Genomic DNA, 10,550 nt, shown 5'->3' with positions numbered 1-10,550 from the left:
GAAAACTCTAACATTACTCTAACTCTTACATGACTTTAACTCTAACATTACTGTAACTCTGCCGATATTGTAACTCTAACATTACTGACCTCTAGCATAACTGCAATTCTAATATAACTTTAACTCTAACATTACTGTAACTCTGCCATTATTGTAACTCTAACACTACTGTAACTCTAACATTACTCTAACTCTTACATGACTTTAACTCTAACATTACTGTAACTCTGACACTACTGTAACTCTAACATTACTGTATCTCTGACATTACTGTAACTCTAACATCACTGAACTCTAACATAACTCTAACATTAGTGTAACTCTGACACTACTTTAACTCTAACATTACTCTAACTCTTACAAGACTCTAACTCTTACATGATTTTAACTCTAAAATTACTTTAACTCTGACATTACTGTAACTCTACCATTACTGAACTCTAACAACACTCTAACATTACTTTGACTCTAACATAACTTTAACTCTAACATTACTGTAACTCTGCCGATATTTTAACTCTAACATTACTGACCTCTAGCATAACTGGGCCATTATTTTAACTCTAACATAACTTTAACTCTAACATAACTTTAACTCTAACATTACTTCAACTCTAACATTACTGAACTCTAAGAAAACTCTAACATTACTCTAACTCTTACATGACTTTAACTCTAACATTACTGTAACTCTGACACTACTGTAACTCTGACATTACTGTAACTCTTACATGACTCTAACTCTTACATGATTTTAACTCTAACATTACTGTAACTCTGACATTACTGTAACTCTGACATTACTATAACTCTGACAGTACTCTAACTCTAACATAAGTCTGACATGACTGCAACTTTGACAGTACTGTAACTCTAACATAACTTCAACTCTAACATTACTGTCACTCTAACATTGCTGTATCTGTAACATGCTTTATCTAACTACTTTAACTACTTTTGTATACATACCTACACATGATCAGGGAGTAACGATACACTCAATGAAAAAAAACTTTTCAAAAACACCAGACATATTATAAGACACAAATTATGACAAGATAAAACCCATCAAAACATTGTGATACACATCACTTGCAGGAAGCTGTCCCCCCTGAGAAGGGGGCGAGACTACACTACTGTAACCTTGTACTAGCATTGTAAAGGAGAGACAGAGAGACAGAGAGAGAGAGAGAGAGAGAGAGAGAGAGAGAGAGAGAGAGAGAGAGAGAGAGAGAGAGAGAGAGAGCATGAGAGATGAAAAGAATAGGGCCTATAGGAGGTGTCCTGACTCATTACACTTTATGACACCTCATTGCACTTTATGACACCTACTCTTCACAGATAAGTAGATCCAAACAGACAGACAGACATGCAGCCATGTGTACACAGGTGGGTAGCCTCCGTGAGACAACTTCTAGCAAATAGGTGTGAAAAACCACTGCAGGGAAATAGAACAATGAGGGGGTACGATAGGTGTGATGTACTATACTGAGGAGGGATGGGGCTAGTGGGAATCCCCCCTCTCATAGTTTTATTACAGTCCCTTGTCTCATCTGAGCTTGTAGATCTATTTTCGTATCATTTTTGAAAGTGTGTCTGTAACACATTTTCATTAGAACCCTTATAACATAGGTTTCAAAGGTTGTCAGAGCTTGTTAGAGGAAGAAAATGTGAGACTGTAATATTACATCACAGATTTTTAAGAGTAACACTGTAAGAGTAACATTAAAACACAATAAAATTAAAGTCACTGGTTCATGGTTAGTTATTTACTGATCCAGTTTAATAAAAACAGCAACATTTTAAACTTAGACCAACTTAAAACACTGTGTTTGGCATATAATACATATTTTAAACTACACATGTGGATTTATAAAACATGTGCAGTCATATTTTATTATTAATGAGAGATAGCTAGATTATTGTATGTATGCGTGCAGTACCAATTATGACCATTGACCCCCCTTTTCCTATTCACCATCCCCTGTGTTCTACGAGGGAGGGGGGTAGTGGGAGACCCCCCTCTAACTATGCTTTAATTATGACACCTATGTTCAGACACTGCTGTGGGCCCAATAAACAAGCTCTAACACCTATGTGCGAAAAAGCCCTTGTGTGAGGAGCAACGGACACTGTATCCCTATGGTTTCCTCCCATTGGCTAGGAAAGTAATCCCCCAGCATGCAATTGTGAACTTTAGCTATGTATGCCGTTTTTTTAAAAACCATGGGTTATAATGCTAGTGACTAGTGTCTAACCCCTTCCTCTCACCCCTTTTAGAGTGAAACCTGAGTCCATGCTTGGACCCCCATGGGGGTGAGCCAAACTCCATCTGTGAAAACTGTGAATTTTCACACCCCAACGCTACGGCCGCTGTCCTAATGTCAATATAGTTCTTAAAAACATATCATATTTAATTAGTGTTAATTCATTTGTAGAAAAACACATGAAAAAGAGATATATAGAGAAAGATCTATAAGGGTCCATTTGGTTACCAATTCTTCATTATCTAACTGGGGGTCACCTGGACCCCCCTCTCAAGGACCATTGATGGTCCCCGGACCCCTGATTAATATGCAGATACAGGGGCTGAGAAATAGACAGTGACAGGTGACAGCTGACAGCTGACAGATGACAGCTGACAGGTGACAGTGACTGAGAAATACACAGAGAGAGAGAGAGATGGAATTAGAATGACAAAATGTTTATAATGAAATTAAGAGTGAATTAATGGCTTAATTAAATAATGAATCTGAAATTATTAATTATGGATTATGAATTATGGAATGCCAAACATGTCAGGAATTTCAGAAATTCCAGGAATGTGCACAACAGCGCCACCATTCCCCCCTAGTGGTAGGTTTTGGTACTGGAAAAGTGACCTGTGACGTCACAAATCCAAAATGGCGGATGCTAATACTATTAGCATGTTAGCATTAGCATTAGCATCTTAGCTTAGCATTTAGCAACAAAGGTGCCTCTTACTACTACTCGTACACAGTGGAGAAACGTCAAAGGAGACGGAGCTGCCCTGGAGCTGATCGACGGTCTGCTGGACTGTTTGTAGATTGAGAGTCTCTGGCTCTCTGGCAAGGTTCATGCTCTGCACAGCACAGCTTGAGGGAGGATGATACTCCGTTCTGAGCCGCCATCCAGCACGGCATACGTCTCGAAGCTTTGGTCCCATTTTCTCAGGATTACCTTGACGACCTTCAGCATCACCTGGTGTGGGCGGTTGGGCCGGTCAAGGTAGATTCTGACGGGTGGTGTAGTCACCATGTGGATGTTAGTTTGGGCTTTCTGGACGTAGTCGTGCAAGATGGTGAGGTGCTGCTCTTTACATGTTTTTCAGGGGCGCTTCAGGGTACATGCTTCAGCTGCGTGGTTCCGGGCCACACTTCCAGCACCGTTTTCCATCTCGGATCCACTTCACAACCTGGTTGGTGGACAACTCCTTGAAGTCATCACAGCTATTCAAGAAGTGCTCTTTATTGTCACAATAAGGACAATACGGTTTGGACTTGAAGGTGGACTTAGAGTGAGCAGACTCTGAAGTACTAGGACGAGCAGACTCTGAAGGGCTGGCAACATCTCCTGCGTTAAGGAGTATGGTCGTGGTCTTCTCCTTATGAGGGACACGTTGCTCCTTCTTGACTGAATGAGGGGCATCGCACTGACAGAGAGCTGCAGCTCGGCTTGATAGACGCTTGGCTTGTGACTTCATCTGAAGCCAGGCTGCCAGGTCGGACAGAGTGTAGGTCTGGTCATACCCTGTCCTTAGGATACCCCGACTCAGGCAATATTCAATGAATCCATCTCTGTAAGATGGGGGCATCTTGGTCAGGAGCCGGTCGACGTGTGATCCGAGCATGCCCACCAGAGCCTGGATGGATAGTGCGAAGGAGTCGAAGGCTTCAGAATCGCCAAATTTAATGGCAGGTGTATTGAGGATAGCACCTAGCTCTGATTGGACGAGCTGCCGGGGTTGACCGTATTTGTCTTGCAGGGCTTGCAATGCGGCAGTATACGGTTGAAAGTCGTACATGTAAGCTTTGGCCAGGTGGAGAGCACTGGGAAGCTTCAAGTGTCCAAGGAGCAGTTGGTACTTATACTGTTCGCTCAGGTGCTCGTGACCGCTTGTCAGGTTATTTATAGTTTAGTTTATAGTTTAGTTTAGTTTATTAGCACATTGTTATAACAAATATAGAAACAATACATATTGAAAGACAAGTTGCTGTGCAAGGAAAGGAAGAAGCCGGATGGCTTATTTGGAATCCTTTCCTTCATGGGAGAGTTCATTAAAACAACAGGATTAAAAGTTCAATAAGAACAATACCAAAAAAAAATACAAGTTTCCAAGGGGAGCAGTAGTGCAAATAAAGAAATAAAAACACAAAAACTGCTCAATAGAAGAAAAAGACAAACAAAACAAAAAAAGAATAAACCATTTTGTAAAGATGACTAAATCAATGGACTATAGTAAGGAAGAAATTAGATATTGTTTTAAATGTTTCTTAAATATTGGGAAGGATAGTGCTCGCTAGATGCTTCACTCAAGTCGAGTGAAGCATCTAGCGAGCTCCACAACTGAGGGCCTCTAAATGTGATGAAATGTTTATGTTTCGAAGTACGACAAAAAGGTAAATTAAAATCATCACTTTGCCTTGTGGGGTAAGAGTGAACATCAGAAGTAACATGAAAAAAATTATGAAAAGAATAAGGAAGGTCTTGTTTACATTTTTTAAATTTGAACATAAATAAGCAGGTTTGAAAAACATGAACCTTATCTATAGGCAATAAAGAATATTTAATAAAGAGAGGTGCAGATGGCTCGTGTCTATTTGAGTGAGGTCAGGAGCCAAAGCCATCTTGAGGAGAGCGAAGTCGCTTTCACGGTCACGCTCAAAGACTGGCAGTACTGATTGGGGAATGCCATAAGGCGGGACGAATGGCATCATTGAACCTGGATGCTGATATTGCCCTGATTCAACCTTCGGCTGGTTAGGAGCCATGTAATGTGCAGCGGAACCCATGGGTCGTGAGATTGAGCTGCAGTAGAGGTGGCCACACCATAGGCAGGAATCTGTACTGATGGTACGGTGGTGTGATACTGCTGAGTCTGAGCGATGTGCGCTACCGCTGAGGCCTGGTGTGACCTCGGAGGAAGCCTACTGTGAGCTGACTGTTTGAATACGTTGTTACAGGGGGTGCAGCAGAGAAAGACATCGGCTGTGATGGCAGGTGCATTGCTGTAATGCCCACAGTGGATTGAGCAGGCAGCAGCTGAGTGTGGGAAGGCGCAACCGGAGCATGGAACGCTGATACGGGGGGTGAACGGGAGAGAGGTATCGCCTGTGCTGGGGGATGCATCACTGCAGTTCCTATGGGGAATTGAGGAGGCAGCTGCTGGGTGAAAGCAGGCACGACCAATGCAGTCAAAGCGGGTAGTGCTGATACAGGGAGTGCAGCAGAGAGGGGCATCGACTGGGCTGATGGCTGCCTCACTGTAGTGCCCATGGTGGAGTGAGCCTGCATAGGCTGGCTGCTCTGCAGGGTGACTGGACGCTGCAATGGTGTCGAGTCCGTAGGTAAGGCACTCGTCATCGGTAGAGGCCTGAAGCTACTCGTGGATGGTACACAGCTACCTGGATCCTCCCTCCCTGGCTCTGAAAGGAGTGAGGTAACTAGCTGAGCCACCTGGAGTTAGTTCTCCTTCTTCTTCAGTCGCATTTGTCTGTCAAGACGTTTGGATATAGCCTCTCGTGCGTCTTGAGCTTCCTGCTGCAGGCGTTGAAGGCGCTGACACTCCTGATCAGCTCCGCTGTCTTCTAAGACCTGTTGCTGTAGTTCCTCAAGCTCCAGGCGCTGGATATTCTCCTGGAGATAAGTGTGGGTGCTAGAGGTCCTTTATCATCACTTCGGGTGGGTTGGTATAAGAACGTACGTCCAGTCGTGAAGGTTACATCATACAAAGGTTTATTATAGAAGAGAAGTTACAGTCTCAGAAGTTAAGTAGGCGGCATAAGCGGCTAGTATGTGATCCCAAATCTCTCTCCTCTCTCCTCTGCGTGGCCCTTATATATCGTTTTAGGGGCTCCTGACTCTATGTCCCCCTCCCTGTCTCCCCAACTTCTCTGAGGGGTTCATGCGTCATCATTACACAGCATTTGCTCCTTTCTGCTGTCTCATTCTGTTGTCTCAGAGGACGACATGAAAGCACACAACATGCTGATGTTCCCCCTTTTCCAATATGTTAAAGAGATTAGCCTGACATCATCCTCACCTCTGTACACACTCTCCGTGTCTCCTAATGGTGACTCTTACCCTAGATTCACTGTCTCCTGGCTAAACCTCTCTTCCCTTCTCCTCACTCTCTCCTCTACCTGTCCTGGGAGAGCAATTAGCATGTTCTCTCTCTACTCTAGGAATGTTGAGCTGTCTTCCAGATGTTTGCTGTCTCTCACTGCTCTCTTTACTTCTCTCTGCAATACTTCTTCAGCCTTCATATCCTTTAAGGCCGGGGAGATTGTCTGCTAACCCTTACTTTCTTCCACATAAGCTTCCTGGATTGATGTCAGAGCACGTCGAGGGTCTGCACTAGCAGAGGATCGATGAGAGCACACTGGGCACAGAGTCCGACTTGGCTTCTTAAGTTTTGTTGTTGCCTGAGAGGCTGTTTTGCATTTATTTTTTATCATATTGCATTTATTTTTATTTTTGTTTTTTAACTTTGTTGCCTAATTTTAACATGTTCAAAATAAATATTTCATGCATTCATTCCATTCTGTGTCACTCAAGGAGACTACAAGCGAAACCCCGCCCAGTGGGGTCTAAGCACGGCCCTTCTGTCCTATTGGTTGGCGGTTAAACCCCACCCTTCTGCTTCTTCTGAAGTTCTGCCCTGCTCCCTGGCTGCTTTACCTACAACGTGTTGCACGGCTCCCTGGCGCTCCCCTCCCCTGCGACAAGTCAGCCGCTTCAAAACCATGTGACCAAGGCCGGTTCTGGGCTGATCTGCGCTCTAGGCGAGATTCCTCTGATGCATCAGCTGGGATTTTTTTTCCCGGGTTTTGGGCGGATTATGATACGTTTTTGGCTACTTTATTTCGGTTTTAGGGTTAGGGTTAGGTTAGGGTTATGTTATTTAATTCTTATTTTTGCCTGTTTTTACCGATTTATTATCATTTTTTTTCCCGACTTTTTTTTCCGCCTCTCCAAACTGCCGCTCTAGGCGGCCGCCTAAGTCGCCTGTATGGACGCGCCGGCCCTGCACGTGAATTCCATAGGAAATGAATTGAAACGGCCTCACCCCCCATAAATGATACCTCATTGGCCTCTGCAGTTCATTGGAGTGACCTGTATCGCGGCCGCCATTTTGGAGAGGGCAAGCTTCCTGACTACTCTCTGCTGGCCAATCACAGCGCGTCTTTTCCGGGACTTCAGAATAGTAGTATAAATATATAAAAATATCCTGTTACATTTTTATATAACTAGATTCTGACAAGTCCCGGAAAAGACCCGCTGTGAATGGCCAGTAGTCTGGAAGCTTGCCTTCTCCAAAATGGTGCCCGAGATACAGACGCCTCAGAGCAAGGAAGGTTTTGAAAGGAAAAGACGTGCAGTCCGTCCGTTCTCTAGATATATTGACATGACAATGGGTGGCAAACCTCGCACAGGAAGTTTGATGAAATACATTGCAGTGGATGGAGCCGGCTGGACCAGCTCATGAACAAACATGATTTCTGAACATTTGCGACCTTTGTCATATAATTGGTTCAGGATTATAAAAGAAGACAGGTTTTTTTCTGCTGTGTTGCTTTTTGATGTGTACCCTGTATCATTTTATAGAGGTGTAATAAATGTGGGTTTTCTATGATTACTACAAACTGTAAGTATAATGTCAGAACCTGAAAGCACCACAGACAATGAATGTAAATAAATAATAGAGCAATCTTTATTAAAGTGAATACTCAGTGAGCTACAGAATAATAATAAAAGGATGAGGCAAAACAGTGTAACACAACAGGTCATTTAATAAATCATAAGGCACTAAACACCATAAAATACACTATACAAATACAGGCCTATATGTGCACACAATATATACAACAGTGGTTATTCAACAGGTACTTAACTCGCCCCTAGTGGCGTGACCCCCTGGGGTCTGAGCTGTGACGTCGTCCAACTCCCCAGGGAATAACTTCGCTGGACGGCGTGCTGTGCTGACAACACTTGACTAGGTCAGCTGTCGGCGGAGCGAGGCGGACGACACTCCGCTAATTCCCCAGCCCTATCTACCTACAGGAGACCTTAAGTGTAGCCTCCCCTCCAGCTAGCTCCCCCTGACTACCTGTCTTCACCGTCGGCAGGACTGTAACATGCGATCGGCCCCTCCCATCCCCAGGGTGCCGTACCGCAAGACGTGGTGCTCCGATCCCATGCCCAAGTCCAACTGACTGTTTTATAGTGTCAGCGTCCTCTCCCCACCTGAAACCAATAGTCAATCACTCAGTCAGTGCTCCTCTCTTGCACCACTGTCAAAGTACTGAATCCACACACATCACAGAGGTATCTAAGGGCACAAAGTATGTTTCTGAACGGCCAAAGTATTGCGAGACTGCCCACCATTTCCTGTCTGGCAGCCAAATCTTGCGATACCGCCGAGACAGAAACGATACCTGCCGCTGTTTAAATACCTCAATAAAATGATGTGCTTTGCACATCGAAAAGCAAGTGAGTAGAAAACAACCTGTCATATGACGTCACTAGCTCAGACCCCAGGGGGTCGCGCCGCCAGGGCGAGTTAAGTACATGTAATATAAACACTGTTGTATATTGCTGTGTGCGCACATAAGCCTGTATTTTATGGTTTTAATAATGGGGAATGATTTCTCTGTGGTTAAATGCCTTTATATGAAAGACCTGTTGTAGTGCTGTTTTGCCTCATCCTTTTATTATTCTGTAGCCGGGTAGTCCACTTATTACTTTAATAAAGATCACTCTATTATATATTTATATTCATTGTCTGTGGTGCCTTCAGCTTCTTACATTATACCACTTTGTAGTAATCATAGAAAACCCACATTTATTACTCTAACAAGTATGTACAATGCTGCACACATTATATAATTATATACTTGTTTAACTATGCAGAAATATGCTGATGTGCTGAGAATGCATTTATCGACCTGTATTAAAATAGTTCCAACTGCCTTTGTTTTTGATCATGTTATAAGTTGGCTAAATGTTTATTTTGATTAACAGCATATAGTGTATAACATACAGTAAAAGAAGACCTTTCATATCATTATTCATCAATGTCAACACACTTTCATTGGCATTTAACTGATTTATTCCTAAGACACATACATTTGCAGAACATTTAAAGATTTAAAGACTTTAACGTATGAATATAGAAACATATTTGTGTGTAGAGTGATTGATGAATGAGCCAGTAGTAGTGTAGCTCCTCTCACAACATTGATGACACAGGTCTGTTCTTTATAAAGGCTATTTATTAAAAAGGTTCTGACATCTTGAATATACAATTACATATGTGACATCAAAGAGAAATCAAACATAATATATTCTTCGTTGGCTGCTTGTTGTGGAAAAGAGGTTATTGAGTCTTTGAAAGTCCGACTGCGTAGCAGTCCGCAGCAACAAAAGAAGCATAAGAAAAGTAAAAAACGGACAAAAAAGACAACCAAACTGAAGAGAAAATAAGAAAGGAGGGGGGGGGGGGTATAAGGGGGAATCAGAAGTAATCAAAGAGAAATATATAAACATGAATAGAACAGAATAAAGTCTCTTTATAAAAATATATATTCCTTACTGTTACGTGTATTGCCATCAGGCATACACTTGTGTCTGTGTTTGCTGTTTTCTTCCCCCTGCCTTTGCCCTCTTGTCTATCATTCATTCCCAGGTCCCATCCTTCAGCATTCAACTCCACCTCTCACCACTGGTTGGTCATCCCATTATCACCCTATATAAATCACCTGTGTGGCAGCCATCTTGACTTTTCCTCCTGCCATGCTGCCACTAGTCAATTGTTTGTTCTCCTCGTAACCAGTTCAGTTTTGTAACATGCCAACATTTCAGGGAAGGGTAGTTTAGTTCTGGGGTACCCTGTACATTTCTGCACGTAGGTAACCTTCTGTTATTCACACTAGTGTAGAGGTGAGTGCCACCCATTGTAATTTGTTTGTTGTTAGAGTAGGAAGTAATATTTTTGTCTCTTTGAATAGGTAAGATTTTACTTGATTTAGATAGTGAGTTTTATTGCTTTCTTTCCTTTGGCACCATCAGACCTTCCCTGTATTGTTACTTGGCTTATTTTTGTTAACCCTTAGTTTGTTAATAAACAACCTTTCAGTTCACCTCAACCTCTGTCCGTCTCAAGTTATGTCATTTGGGTATATGTTACTGTCCTTTCATCCTAGACCACCAACTGGGACGTAACAGAATAAAAAAAAATTGTCAACTAGTCACAGAATATTTTTCTCCAGTATGATCGATCCCCGCAAAAAAAAGAAAAAAAATGTCAT

This window comes from Gymnoscopelus braueri, assembly GCF_963280865.1.
Source record: "Gymnoscopelus braueri genome assembly, contig: SCAFFOLD_301, whole genome shotgun sequence".
In the NCBI taxonomy this organism is placed as follows: domain Eukaryota; kingdom Metazoa; phylum Chordata; class Actinopteri; order Myctophiformes; family Myctophidae; genus Gymnoscopelus; species Gymnoscopelus braueri.
Note: the sequence above shows the minus strand (reverse complement) of the source record.